General features: G+C 39.4%; 1 protein-coding gene across 1 annotated transcript in view; it reads left to right on the top strand.

The window, feature by feature from the left end:
- The window catches only part of LOC143032563 (fibrillin-2-like), a gene marked incomplete at its 3' end in the record, with an annotated part of 324,933 nt that overhangs the window by 311,689 nt on the left and 10,744 nt on the right, over positions 1-2,500 (top strand).

Genomic DNA, 2,500 nt, shown 5'->3' with positions numbered 1-2,500 from the left:
CTTCCTCTTCTACTAATTTACCTTCCTTGTCATTCTTCTTTTTTACTTTTTGTTCTATTATTTTTCTTCTTGTTCCAATTTCATTTCTGTATTCATCCAATTCTTCTTTTTTCTTATCTGTATATCTTCTTCCCAATCTCCTTTTCCATTCTCTCTCTGTAATGCATCTTATGGATGACACTGAAGCCATAGATTGGCGGCGACGAGGTTTCCTATCGTATCATCAGTGATGTCATCTTCCACCGACTGGTTTCAGAGTGCACACCCTCGTGCTTGTCTCCAGATGTCTTTGGGTTGGCTTGTATGGAGATTTGTCTATATTAATTCTATGCAGTCAGTGTATTAGGATTTTAGTGACGTTCCTACGTCTTGAGTTAAACACTATTATGTTATAATTTAAGAGTAATATCCAGTCAAAGAAGAATGCTCATTATTTTTCATTTCTATTGGCCCTCCTTTCCGATACCTTCCAAAAAGATGTCACATATTTGGCTTTATACAAAAATTTGATCTATATGTATCCTCTCTTCCTCTCCTAGTCCTCTTTTTCGACACCCTACCATATGCTTTTCCAACTACACTCAACAAACTGATCCCTCTAGAAGTATTAGATTATATTTCCCTCCTTTTCCTTTGTAAAGTGGAACTATACAAACCATCACCCAGTCCTCTGGCACCCCCTCCATAAGCACACAACCACTATAAAAGTTCCTCTCTTTGTAAGACACTCCATATAACACCCATCTAACCCACCTTTAATTACTTTTGGTGCTCTTTGTACCTCATCATTTTCTATAGCTCTATATTTTTTCCCATCATGATAATTTTCCTATTACCTCCTACTACAACAACCAACCCTTTCCGATCCGCCTCCACATTCAGCAATTCTCTGAGATAATCTACCTATCTTCCCCTTACCACTTTTACTCCCAATAACACCTGTCTATCTGTACCCTTTACCTTTTCCTCTTTACATGATTCGCCCCACGCACTCTTTTCACTTCCTTCCAAAACATCATATAATTCTTTTCAAAATACTTTGTTAAACTCCTACCTCAATTTACACCAGCCCTCCTCTTTGCCTCCCTCACCTTTCGTTTTGCTTCTCTTTACTTATTGTACCTCTCATGTGCCTCCCTTGTTCTACCTTACAACAATTCTTTGCACAATCGCACCTTATCTTCTATTACCTTCTATTACCATCATTCCCTTCCTCCTGTTCCCCTTCATCTTTCTTGCCCCACATACCATCATAGCACATCCTGTTTACCCCTATCCCTCACCTCCTCTCATACTTCTCTCAGCATCTCCTGATATTCTTTCTCTTTATCCTTCACATTCGACTCTTAATTTTCATCCTTTTTCCTTCTCCACTTTCCCCTATTCCCAAAATTCTCTACACACTCATTCAAAACGGTCCATGTTACCAGCATATAAAATGACACTTAGATATAACATGAATTAATGTATTGTAGCTCCAGTAGTGAGGTATGGTGGCCATACCTATGAGTACTCGTATAATTATAAACGCATCCCATACACGAGGGTTAGGTAACGGCGACTCCTGTGGATATTGAAAATCTGAGTACTTCAGTTGTCCCACCTAAAACCTTCCTGACCTGCCATTTCCTAATTCCGGTCATGGAAATCATCATGTGCGTGTTTATAAACGCTACATTAAATAACAAAACGCAAAACGAGCAACAAAAACAATGAATAACGTACAATACACTGTACTGTAAAACTGGATGGCTTCTCACAGCACTCGATCCTGCTCACTGCTTCGCTTCCTCATGATTACTACTACCATCAGTAACTTAACTACATCTCCCACTTTGTGTATTAAATATGCTGCCCTTTCTGAAAGAAGAATAATGTCATCCGTAAACCTTAGGTTATTAGAATATTCGCCATTAAATCAATCTTCAAATATTTCTCTTCCCAACTCAACCCTCTAGAAATCTCCTCCAAGCAAGCTGTAGTTTGGGTGAAATTGTATCGTTTTGCCGTACTTCTTTCTTGATCTCTATCTCTTCTTATATTTATGTAGCCGAATTTCAGCGGTACCTTTCCCAGAAATGTTTTCTAGAACTCTCACGGTATGTTCGAAACAGTGGATCTTAAAAAACATGTAAGTTAAAGGACGACTGTATGATGGTAATATCTTTCGTCTTGAATTTCACTGACTGGAAACTCGCATATACATAGCTACTGGCAACTGCCTTTGGCCCCTTCCGTTGATCTTTCTAGGAAAAAACGTTAGACTGTAGTCATTTACATTAGTATGAGACGTTTTTGTGTCACCGGCTCATAGCAGTAAGGCCCTGTTCACACTAGCGCTGTGAACCACGCGGAAACCAAAGCGGTACCGCATAGTCACTTGTGTCTTGGGCCCTGCCTAGAGACTGAGCATTAGCCCCAAACACCAGTTATAAGTGAAGTTGTAACCGGTTTTGAAACCGGTGGAAAGATAATAATTCTGACATCTGTCTTGTAGGAC

Source organism: Oratosquilla oratoria, chromosome 14 (assembly GCF_046742065.1).
Source record: "Oratosquilla oratoria isolate Oo_2021 chromosome 14, ASM4674206v1, whole genome shotgun sequence".
In the NCBI taxonomy this organism is placed as follows: domain Eukaryota; kingdom Metazoa; phylum Arthropoda; class Malacostraca; order Stomatopoda; family Squillidae; genus Oratosquilla; species Oratosquilla oratoria.
The sequence above is the reverse complement of the archived record's forward strand: the minus strand, read 5'-3'. Positions and strand labels throughout refer to the sequence as shown.